At 43.5% G+C, this 12,188-nt stretch overlaps 1 protein-coding gene across 1 annotated transcript in view; it reads left to right on the top strand.

The window, feature by feature from the left end:
* The first annotated feature begins 9,928 nt into the window (after positions 1-9,928).
* Positions 9,929-12,188, top strand: part of LOC136343528 (transcription factor SOX-13-like) — a 124,474-nt gene continuing 122,214 nt past the window's right edge. Inside the window, exon 1 of the mRNA XM_066290297.1 lies at positions 9,929-10,174. The gene's annotated coding sequence lies outside the window, so the exon portion shown is untranslated. The remainder of the gene's footprint in view (positions 10,175-12,188) is intronic.

Genomic DNA, 12,188 nt, shown 5'->3' with positions numbered 1-12,188 from the left:
AAATATGCCCGGACGCAGAACGCAGCGAAATTTTCACCAATTGAGCGAGTCTGAGAGTGGGCGAGTGGTGGGCCTACCAGAAGCTGATCGGTCATTTGAGGAAATCGCCACTAGATTACAGAGATGCTGTTAGGTGTGGCTCCGAGAAGAGCAAACGGACAGCAGGAGAAGTGCTGGACCATCCCGAAGGACTGCAAAACGTCAAGATCGCCACCGACGAATTACGGCCCTAGAAGATAGGTTCGTCTCGTCGAGGATGCCGGCTGATCAGCCGTGTGCGGAGTAGGGAAGACCCATTGGGACCATTTATCAACGGATGAGAAGTCTTGGATTGATTTCCAACCGCCCCCATCTTTTGTCACCCCTCACCTTAAATCGTCGCCAAAATCGACTGCAGTGGGGCACCGAATGGATGCATTGGAATCTGGAACGGGATGATATCTTGTTTAGAGACGAGAGCAGATTTTGCTTGGATATGCCCGATTGTCGGCAAGAGTAAGAAAGAGACGGGGTGAAAGACGGGAACCTTAGTTTACAATACGGAGGCACGTTCGTCAGACTGTTGAGGGTAACGGTTTGGGGTGCTACTGTAGATGGTGGCAGGTCGCCTTCATTTTTCATTAGAGGCAGTATGGCAGCTCAACGGTACATTCATCCAAGAAGCCCTGAAACCTCATGTTGTGCCTCATCTGAAAATACCTTGTTAATTCAGTTTTCCACGCACGACCACATGTGGACGGAGTGACTGTGGACTTCTTTCAACGAAACGCCATTATTACCTCGGTCACCTCGCGCTCCAGACCTCTCACCGATTGAACATGCATGGGATGTTGCAGGTAGAAGGTTGCATAATTTACCCCATTCCTCGCAAACCCTAGCGGCGCCATTTCGCGCTGTCCAGTTAGCCTCAAACGAGATCTCCCAAGAGGACATCAATCACCTCATTAGATCCGCGCTTAGATGTGTGTAGAAATGTACAAGACACCGCGAAGGGCCGACAAATGACAGTTTTTTTTGTGGTTTTTCGCAATTAAATTTTTTAATGAAGTTTTAGCCTGCACACCAAAAATCATTTAAATAGAACCATTTTTACAGGGTGTTTTTTTTTAATGTCACGATTGATTTGTTTTCAAACTTATGTGGCAGTAATTTACGACTTGGTTGGCTAACATATCTGTTACTTCTCTGCTATGTATGTGATTTCAAAGCAATTATCCTTGGAAGACGACAGATCCGATTTAACGTTTATCGAAAATTCGCAGTGCTAATCAGAAGCGAATTGCACTCGCAATTCGTGTTTTCGTTTACATGTTTCCGATCTTTTATGGAATTCAGTAGCTCGAATTCCCTCGAAAAGCGTCATGGAAATCGGGGCCGATTTTCGAAGGGCTCAAAAAGACTTAATTTTGCCCTTTTAATTTTCAATCGCACTATTTATCACACGAACCTGCGCGTGTTTTCCCAAATTGCGACTCTTCAGTTCCACACAGCAGAAATTCAACTTCGCCGCGCTGAAGAGCACGAAGTTCACGGTCAGACAGTGCTTGCGCTGTGCTTTGACAATGCTTGACAACCAAATGAGAAGTGTTTGATATCACGAATGGCTCATTCTCATGGTTTGTGATTTATGCTTCTCTTGGACGGGTGTTAGCTCGCTTCAAACTAACAACTTGGCAAAACATCTCCAACGTACAGCCTTTTAGGGTAAAGCGGTCGTGTAATAATTTTTTTTTAAGTGAAGGAAATTACTATTTAATTTTATGGATACCTGAACTACAAAAAAGTTAATTAATTGTCTTGTTTGTTCAGTAATTTCGAGAAAAAAATCTCATTAGCTTATGTAGTACTCATTGTATTTTAATGGCGTTTAATAAAAGGCGTTCTCTGAAAAAAGTGTTTAACAATGTTTGCCAACAAAGGGTATGCTGAAACGGCGTTTATTTATGGCTTTGCTAACGGTAGTGCGTTAAAGGACATGAACGTTATTTCCCCGAACGGTCCATTCCCAACAACAGAACATTAGCGAGAGTTTTCCTCGTCGAGGAGTCCGTGCTCGAGGTCGCATCGAAAGTGAAAATGTTGGGGAAAGCATTATCAGAATTTCCCGAGTAGCTGCCGCAAATTGCATCCGTAGGGTGACAAAAGGATGTCACTCGCGCTATCGTGCACAGGACACTCCGGTCCGGTCTCCAAAGGCAAGAGCCAGACCTGACGCCCCTGGACTCTCACTTTTGGGGTCACCTAATGGCTAATGTGTATTCTCTATCTGTCACTTCCGAAGAGAAATTGATAATGAAAATACAACAACCTTGTCAAGTCATGCGAGAAATTCCACGAGAGATTGCGCGTGCTGTGAAGTCTCTGCGCCGTCGGAGTGGGTTCTCGAAGGCACAAGAGGACATTTTGAATAGTTTATGTGATATTAATATTGAATAGTGATATTATCTATCAAATTATCTTGAATCTTTTTATTGTTGTTCTGATTTATTGTTGTCCGTTTGGCTGTACTTTGGGGACGTTTTTGCCGAGTTATTGACTTGGAGTCCGCTAATGTACGTTCAAGAGAAGCACGAGTACAAAACCATAAGGAAGCGCTATCCATGACTTTAAATGCTTCTAATTTAGCGGTGAGGCAATAACAAAGCACGGTGTGAGTGCTGCCTGATAGTAAATTTTATGCCGCTTCACATGGTGTATCTAAATTTTTACTTTGTACAGTCGAGGCGTCGCAAACAATGTCATTAAAAATGAAGAAAAAACGAAATCGAGCCGTAATTTACGCAACTTTTTAATTGGAAATGGGCCGCATAACCATCCTCTAAAGCGTCTTAATAAACACATTTTTCAAGCAAAATCTTGTCGCGCCTTGAAAAAGTTTCGTTAACGTTTCTGATTGCATCTACGTCATTTTGAATAAGGTTCCATGGCTTCTCTCTACGGTCAGGTACGAACTTGTATAACGACGACTTAAAAAAAACTCCTCAAAAATAAATCAAACGGGTTTAAGTCGGGGCGTCGCAGTGGCCATATCGACCCGCCGAAAAATGTATGTTTAAGGATTTGCTCATGTGGGTAGGGAAATGGGCAGGAGCACCACCTTGCACAAATCGAAAAGGCTGTCTCAAGGCTGGGGGACCTTCCGCATAACTAGAGGTAAGTCGCTTTTTAAAAAGGTCGAGTGCCGTTTCCAATTAAGTTTGGCCCGGAGCTCGACTGATCTCAAAATCTTGTCTCCGAAAATCTCACAGCAGACGCTTAATCTAATTGAAAATTCATGGTGACAGTGATGTTCTCTCATTAAATTGAGACTTTTTTGTGTTGGAAGAATGCCCGGTTCTTTAATTTGAAAAAAAAAGAGATTTAAATGGTCCGGTGTTGATGACTGTCTTCGAATTTTCTTTGAATTTTTAGCAACCTTTTCGTAGTTTTTTCCATGCAGCCGTGCTGTGGGACGGACCGAATTTTATACTTTAGGTCTTTAAATTGTTAGGTCTACCCTTATACACTTTGTTTTTTACGTGGCCCCATAAAAAAATCGCAGGGGGTTAAGTCAGGTGATCGCGCCGGCCATTCCGCTGCTCCTCTCTTTCCAGTCCATCTATTAAGGAACGCATCGTTTAAATAATTCCTCGCTCCTAATTCATGGTGGGGCCTAGCCCCATCTAGTTCAAACCAAACATCATTTCGATTTGGATGAGAGGCCTCTCCTGCAGGAATAACGTTCTGGATCAATAGATTTAAATACCGCTCCGCTGTTGAAATTTCTTTTAAGAAAAATGGTCCGATTATGACGTCACCAAGAGTGCCTGCCCAAACGTTCATTTTTTGGGGACGTTTCATCTGATTTTGTGTCATCCAGTAAGAGTTCCTTTACGCCCTTTATGTCCATTGACTGATCCATTTAAAGTGAAAATTACTTCATCAGAAAACAAAATTTCGGCGAAAAAATGTGGGGTTTTTGACGCGAATTACTCATAGTTTGACACGAATTACTCATAGTTTGGCAGAACTGTCACCTTCTGTCAAAACTGGCGTCGGAAAGTTCTTAGAACACGTGTACTTTGTAGGGATGCAATTTCTCCAGTTTTGAGAGCCTACAAACTGAAGTCTGAGAGACGTTACGATCCCTTTCCATTTCTCTAGTAGATGCTGTTGGGCCGTTTTGAACTTCCAATAGAAATTCTAAAGTTTTATCACCATCAGTTACTAATTTTGATCGACCTGCCTTGGCTTTGCCCCCAATCCTGCCCGTCTCCCTGGATTTCTTCAACACCCTGGACACATTGGGCAATAGGAGCTCGGTTGGCATGACCATCATTCGAAAGCTCGCACATTTCCTGTTGGGCTCTTTTTCTATCTCCAAAACTGACCGCTATTAAAATGTCGACACGTTCTTTTGCGGTTAAACGCACCATTTTGTTCCACTTTAACTGCTCGTTATCGATGAACAATTTTTCAATGACCGGTAAAAAATGAAGCCATAGGCGCACGTGAAATAATGATTTCTATCGTTGCCAACATTGCTGCGTTTTATTTCAAAATTTTCCTAGCGCAACCCCCAACACTTCTGCGCAGTGGCGCGCCCTTTCGACGGAAAGTAACAGGTTGCAATTTGGGAAAAAAACTGGACATTCCAAGTGCGGGACTATGAAATGTGCAAAAACCTCAAGGTCCCCATTAAATGCGAAAGAATTAGTTCCAAAGCTTGTGCTTAAAGGCTCATTCTTCTGTCGCCAGTAATTCAAAAGATATAAACGTTGTTCCGCGCGTATGGGTCGCCCTGTATGTTTTCATTCAACGGGGCCAAAAACCAAAAAGCATGTGACTGTGCGGGACGTGGCAAAGCGAGCGGCCCCGAAAGTGGGGAGCCCTCTCCTGGTTCCACCCTTGCTCAACTCAACCTCGAATCTCTTACTGATCCGAAGGCACACGGGGGGCATCCGCAGGATCCAAGCGAGTCGACATAGAACAATAGCTGGCGTTGGCAAAGTAATCGAATCTCCGCAGTGTCCTCGTACCGCGCAGGTGAACCAATGACGTAGCAGCGTCCCGGTGATATAGAACCTCGTAATCAGACAGGCGGTCGCAGGAACACGAACCGGGTGACAATTGACAAACCTGAGCTGGTACTCCGCGTGTTCTTGCGTCCCGCTGAGCTATGCGTTACGTACTGCGAACAGCATACCTTCCCCTTACATCTTGTTAGATATTTGTCTCTCTCCCATCCGCGGCGTTTTTTCCATGTAAAAGACCATGTCGGAATTCTTTAGATAATGGAAAAGGTGTGTGAAGCAAACAATGCCCGTTCGCCATACGCACGGTCTTCTTTTTGCGCGGGTTCAGCTCTCTCTCTTATATGGAAGAAATCGTAAGGATTCTTCGCGAATAGCATTCCGTCGTATCATATTCTGTAATTTGTGGTTGTGTTTGTTTAATATTCTCTCTTTGGGTTTTTCTTTGATAATGCTGCCACATAAATAATACATACACGTCTTGCCTTTCAGAAATAGTCAGAATAGTTTATCCCTAGTTTATATAAAACGGATATGGGATTCGGATCCCGTTTTTGTATGCGCATTTTCAATCATCCTAACGGTTGAATATTGATACAAATATAGGCGTAATTATGTTACGCTTGTGCTGCCTGCCCTTTTTTGTATCGGAAAACGTTAAGGTCTAGTTTCTCTCCGATGCAGACTGCTCAAATAAATCGCTAGTTTTTGGAGAATGGGAAACTCCAAAACAGCCTCAATGAATCTCGAGTGTTTACAAAGCTCACCCTAATGGGAATCACAATACATTACCCCTGGTGCCGTGTCTATTGACTGGCTTGACAAATGCCCACTATTCGGGTCCACAAAGCCGACGTTTTTTACGATTTTCATTGACAGAAAAGAATTTCCACGTTTTCGCCCCGCTTTTCCAAAGTGCATTCAATCGTTAATCATGAGAATAAGCCCGTTTCTTGCACGTCTTTAAGGGAGAATAATGGTCGGTGGGCCTTTTTTTTTTTTTTCTTTTTTTCCCCGAAGCAGCTGATTGATTTTGAACTTCCATCCAACTTTGGCAATCAACTAGCACGCAGCAGTCGTAACTTTGATTATTCCACATTCAGCAGCGTTCCATCTGCAGCAACTACCCGCAAACAACGTCCTTTATCCGGAAAATCAAATTGTTCGAGCTGAGAAATTCTCGAAATCAAATTAAATGCCGGCTTAATACGTATACGTAGTCGAGGTTCGAGGTTGTATTATTCCGACAGGTCGTATGGCAAATTCTGTTGGCATTATTACTCTGGAAATCAAAGTCATTGTTCCCGGCAAGCTGCTCTTGAAGCCTCACTCCCACTCTCCGGCTCTAATTTCTATCGCAGACCTCGTAATTAAGTTTCTTCATATACTCCCATATTCAGGATGGGGCCACGCGTCGAACGTATGTGGATGTTGGGAATGTTAAGCAGAACTGGGTCATGCCGTTTCGGCATTGCCGCCCGAGGTTTGCCCGTTTTTTTTTCGCCCCCTCCCGCGCGTGCGAAGACAATGGTGCCCTCGGGAACTCGGTGCGAAAAACCAAAGTCAGATTGAGGAGGTTCTGCACCGCACCTGAAGTGCCCTGTAGAGCGCCCTCCTGGTCCCGCCTACGAGGGTAGTTCCGGAAATATCCGATCTGACACACAAATGACGATTTTTCGTAAAAAAAAATACCTTTGTTGCGAAGACCTAACCTTAAAAAGCTTATATCTAAAGTTTGAGGGTGCTACGTCGATTCGGGTTCGTTATGGAACTAAAACCGGCCAGCGCGATTTCGAACTTTTTCCCTGTCCGCCCTATTCGCCAGACCTAGCGCCCTCAGACTATTTTCAATTTTCAAAAAATTTTTCGACGAAAAGAAATTTGCCAACAACGGAGGGGTGGAGTCCAAAGTTGTTGCCGATCGTGAAAGATTGTTGCAACAAACAGGTCGTTTCGGCACTGCAGGATCAAACTTCCAGGAATCCTTCAGTGCGACAATAGAAGACATATGAGTCCAACGACCCGTGTCCGCGTATGTCTCCCTAAGGCGCCAGGACCTTACTAACCATTAAAATAGTTGTGCGCAAAAATATATTTTACTTGTTTCCGAATCAAAATTTCCTAAAAGCACCCCATGGGCAGCAAATGTGGCTGCATCATGATGGGGCGCCTGCCCACGTTCTTGTTCAAGCCCGTCGGCGTTTGGATCGCCGGTTCGGAGGACACTAGATCGAGAAAGGTGGTCCAGTTCCGCGGCCCCCTGGGTCGCCCGATCTAACACCGTTTGATTTCTTTCTGTGGGGACATGTAAAGTCTTTGGTAAATGAAACGCGCTAAAGTCTCGGGACGCTTTAAGGCAATTATATGCAAAAATATATTTTATTAAGCTATTCTGTTTTATTTTCAAACCAGAATTCCTTGAACTCTTTCCATTAACGGTTGCACAGCAAATGTCACTGCAACATGATGGTGCGTCTGCACGCTTTTCTGTTCAAGCCGATCAGTATTTGGATAGTCAGTTCGGAAAACATTGAAACCACAGAGGTGGTTCAGTCCCGTGGCCTCCTAGGTCACCTGATCTAACACCTTCAGACTTCTTTCTGTGGGGACATGTAAAGTCTTTGGTTTATGAAACGCCGGTGGAAACGGAACAAGACCTGACTGCACGGATCGCTGCGGTATCTGAAGTCGTTCAAAACGATTATCAAATTTTTGGCCAAGTCCGCAGAAACCGCGTAGGTCGTTTAAGCAGGTGCGGTGAAGTTCAAGGACGCCATTTTGAACAATAACTGCAGTGTTACATTGTACAAATAAATTAAAATGAAACGTGCTGAAACTCGACAAAAACATATTTACACATAACTGTGTTAAAGCATCATAAGGCCGTAGCGCCTCGGGGAGACGTTTACGGACACGGATTCTTATGCTCAGATGGTTTCTATTGCTGCACCGAGTGATCCCTGAAGGTTTGATCGCACAGTTCTGAAACACCCTGTAGGAGCCACAGCACATCGCTGGGAAATGCGTTAATCTCAAAAGAGACTATGTTGAAAAATAACGTAATATTTTTCATTTTTTCTTTCTTGAAGTGTTCCATTTTGGTACTAGTGGGACTATCCTCGTGCGTTAATAAGTTTACTCATTTTTAACCCAGCAACAATAAGGGGAAGTCCGAGAGAATTAAGATTCCCTCGATTTCTTCGCCGTCCCCTCGACTTCCTGAGGGCGCTCCCCTCCAGCAGAAGGCTGAGGCCGTGACATTGTTACGATCAAACCAATTTCATATCTAACTGTTCTCCCTGAAACCAAATGAGAGGTGGCAATATCCGTTTTCGGAGGCATTCTATTCTCCGCCCTTCTGCTATGCACGAAGGGATAAAGTCGTTTTTCGCTTCTTGCGGGCTCTGCGCAATTGGGCGTCACAATGCAGCTGCATTTTTGTGACATTGCGAAGGCTTCCGACCGTGCCAGCCTGACCGAGATTAAGATTATAGCCCACGGGTGTAAATTGACTGCAGGGAGGAGGCCGAGGGCTCTTCTATGCTCCTTTTCAATGGTTGATTATCCCCCACGGGTTGTAATCCAAATGATCCGTATCGTCTCATCTATTTAGGACTCCTGTCCGATCTTCGACGATCTGCGTTATATTTTCTAGCTTTTTTAAGGATTTTACACAATCAATTTACGTTGATGAACTATTTCTCACGTGTTTAGTCTCGCAAGGTAAAACTTTGAGATGACCTTTTCGCATTTTATTAATTACGAACACGATCTGGCCACGCCCGAAAGCCATCTCGCGCCGGTAAATCGGACACATCTAAAACAGTTACCTCCAAAGCATCCCGCTTTTACCACAGTAAATCCTGTATGATGCATTCCACGCCATACGTTGTTACTGATTTATCGTAATGAAACGTAAAACTTGATAAAGACGGCCATAAAGCATGGCGGGTATTCCGCTGCTTTATTCTCTTTATATTGTTTATTGCCTGCTGCCTGAAACGATCGTCCTGAAAAAAACCATTGTGATGATTTAGGGAATTCTCCAGTTTTAACGTTGCCGGTTGCATGTTTTCAACCTATATGGAGGCCTCTATCGATAACGAAGAAGAGTTATTATATTGTGCAAAAAGAAAACAGTTCCAGAGTACCACCCCAGATACGGTGAAGTCTGCTTTCGGGGAAGTGACCAGAGTGAGCCATATTTTCCTGAAATGCATCGCTTTAGATAATGTAATAACGCACTTGTGCGTTTGCGTGTGTATAATTTGAAAACAATTTTTCGGCCTAAAGAAGTGGGGGATGGGTGTCAAATCGCGTTTTAGACGCTCTGAAAGGCGAAGAACTAATTTTCCACCCTTATCGGTGCCAATTCTGCGAAAAGCCACGGTTGCCGTCCATGCTGCGGACTTAGCTTTTGTAAAAGCGAAACCCTTGCGGAGCGCCACCCTCGGATGCCTTCAACTGCTCTCGCAGGGGTGTTACCAGAGTACATAATATTTTTCCTGTGATCTAACGATGTTGATGAGATTTATCTGAATCATTGTTTTATTCGGAGCAAGAAAAATCGGTCGGCTTCCTTTGTGGCTGTAGAACCCATTCTTCCGTGGCTCGCTCGGAAATCTAAATACGAATAAGGACATTCTTTAGTCCGTAGATAAGTGGCCATGTCAGCCGATTCCTTTGGATGTAAATTTGTTCCGAGACACTTGTGCGTAAAGCAGGAGAAACGCAATTTTTAATAACGGACATGCGGTTACGTCACAGCGGTCTGCCCTGGGTGGGCACGCGGATTCATCCCTTTCTAATAAGCCTCCTTAAGAAAGAATAAATAGATGCCGGACCCGCTTGACCACCTTAACAGATCTCATGTGTCCCCCACCGGTCCATTCTCACCATCATGTGTGTATGATCAGTGCACGGAGCGAAGTCTTCGGCTTAACACGCGAGATACTCTTAAATGCTCATGAATGGACTGTTGTTGGAGTTTACGGATCGATCTATGTGATGCCTCTCGCTATTCTTAGACCGGTGATCTTTATGATTTTACTCGATAGTGTCGATACTCATTTGGTGGCAGATAAACTTATTCCTAAGGGAAGAGTTGTGTGGTGAGGGGGCTGATTAATGCCGGGTATCTTGCGAGGATTTTAACCTTTGAGGTGAGTCTGGGAAGTAGACGTAAATATCGCTCGGTTTGTGCATGTGGGACAGGCCCAAGATCCTGCATCCCAGAATTAGCTAGAACATTTGACGTTGCAATGTCCAAGATTGACCCATCCGGGTGTTTTTATCCGTAGAAATAACTTTGGAATTTGGGTTCTTCGGGCAGCGCAATAGTCTTATAGTCAATAGGTGAGAACATTGGTGCAGTTGCAGACCTCTAATTTCTCGACAAGTTGCCCTTTAAAGCAAGTTGTTAATAGTCATGGATCACTCCTAATCCCGCCTTTTATATGCTCCTCATAATGTTAATTTCTTGGTGACAACCTTGAAGCTTCAACAGCCTTGAAGTACCCCTTCATACCCCATTATTTCAGCTTTATGATGAAGCGGTCATGTTGACCACATTGGCGGTCACGTTCAGGTGTATTATGTTTGGAAACACTTTTATTCCACCATAGGAATAATTATCGGTTATGGGTTACTTCTTGTGAAAACAGTGTTATTTCCTGATTTTCGATTTAAAACAAATTGTTTTGTGTAAAAATCTATGGAAAGTCAGATAATCGTTTCTATGGAAAGTATTTAAGTTTCCAATGGAACCTGTTAATTTTGGACTTCCCCATTGTTGAATTTCCACTATGAGCGGTGGGGAAGTATCGACAATATAGGTAGCATGAACGACTACATAGAAAGTGAGCTAGAAGCTCCCTCATATCAGGTGCATGCTACTGCCCACGAGAAGACCCACATTAGAATGGTGGTTTGATCCTCTTAAATCTCCATTACCATTAGGTTCGGCTATTACGAATGAATTTAGCAAAGGATTTATATTCTACGCGAAACGGTTTAGAATTGTCCACGTTTACGCAGAGATAGTTACAATGAATACGAAGGAAGAAAAATACAAAATGGAAGTTTGGAAGGAAATCTGTTTTTTGCTCATTCCAATCCAATGTCCGTTCCAACGGAGCCATCACTAAATCGGGCATAAATGGCCACAAAATAAGGCCGACAATTGTGGAAATTATGCAAAAAAAATTCATCAAGGCTTTGGAATGCGAGTCAAGGTCAATATATGGAATAAATGGAGAAAAACTCGTCCATTTTTGGACAGGATGGCTATAAAGTCACTTTCTGCAGCCGCTCGAGTGTGACAATTTTGAACCACGCACAGGTTTCTACAATTTTTTTTTCGAGTAATTTTCGAAAGCAAATTTCGAGACTGATATGGATTCTATGGTGATCGCGGACGCTCTAACTGGGGTCCTAGAGTCTCGCAAATTTGGCATCTTTCTTTCGGAGACTCTGTCAAAGTCGCAAAAATTAAGATCGTTGCTCTGCTGTTTCTGCAAGATGGAAAGTGAAATCCTTCATTGAAATTTGATGCATCGACCGAACTCCGGGAAATCTGGAAATGAGGTTGCAGCACCTGTGCTGACTGCTGAAGCGCTGCCGCGTCAACGAGACTTAATATCTCAGAAACCAGGAGAGATATTATATGATGGTTCGAGTGACCTCATCAACACGAAACAATGGGGACGAACGTACTTTCGGATAATTTTTTAAGGACCACCGCTCCATGGATTTCTTAGATATCGACATTCAACATTTAAAAAGTGGCCAAAGTTAGACGTCTCAGTACGAGTTTTTCAAAGTAAGAAATTTCCATTTGTACACTTTTCATGTTTCCCAAACGTGAATTTCTCACCTCGAATTGATTTAACTGCGCCAACCTCAAATCTGTGCTTTTCTCACTTCTCAGATCTTCTCTTGTTGCTGTTGCTTCGAACTAACCTGAGAATTTGTCTTTCTGCGTTTTCTCTGAAACTTCTCTCTCTAATCTCGGGTGTTTTACCTGATAGTTCGTTACTCAAGCAGACCATCAACAGATTGAAGTCAACAGGAACTTCATAACTTTTTTTCACTTATTTACTACTCAACACGAGTTGAATTCTTGGGATGTGATTGTCCGGTTTTTTGTGCGTCTTGTGGTCGTTTTTCCGTCTTCAA

Source organism: Euwallacea fornicatus, chromosome 15, assembly GCF_040115645.1.
Source record: "Euwallacea fornicatus isolate EFF26 chromosome 15, ASM4011564v1, whole genome shotgun sequence".
NCBI lineage: Eukaryota > Metazoa > Arthropoda > Insecta > Coleoptera > Curculionidae > Euwallacea > Euwallacea fornicatus.
The sequence above is the reverse complement of the archived record's forward strand: the minus strand, read 5'-3'. Positions and strand labels throughout refer to the sequence as shown.